We start from the raw sequence: 232 nt of genomic DNA, 5'->3' as shown, positions 1-232 counted from the left end.
GGGTAACACACTGGTTTCGGGGACGTCGTCTGGGGACATCTTGGATCTCTACTTCCTGGGTAACAGTTTGGAGGTGCTGGTGTTGTTGGTTTAGGACAACGGGGGTCAGTACTTCCTGGGTAACAGTTTGGAGGTGCGGGAGTTGTTGGTTTAGGACAACGGGGGTCTGCACTTCCTGGGTAGCATTTTGGAGTAGCGGGAGGTGTTGGTTTAGGACAACGGGGGTCGGTAC

Source organism: Papilio xuthus, unplaced genomic scaffold, assembly GCF_000836235.2.
Source record: "Papilio xuthus unplaced genomic scaffold, Pxut_1.1 DF825370.1, whole genome shotgun sequence".
In the NCBI taxonomy this organism is placed as follows: domain Eukaryota; kingdom Metazoa; phylum Arthropoda; class Insecta; order Lepidoptera; family Papilionidae; genus Papilio; species Papilio xuthus.
The sequence above is the reverse complement of the archived record's forward strand: the minus strand, read 5'-3'. Positions refer to the sequence as shown.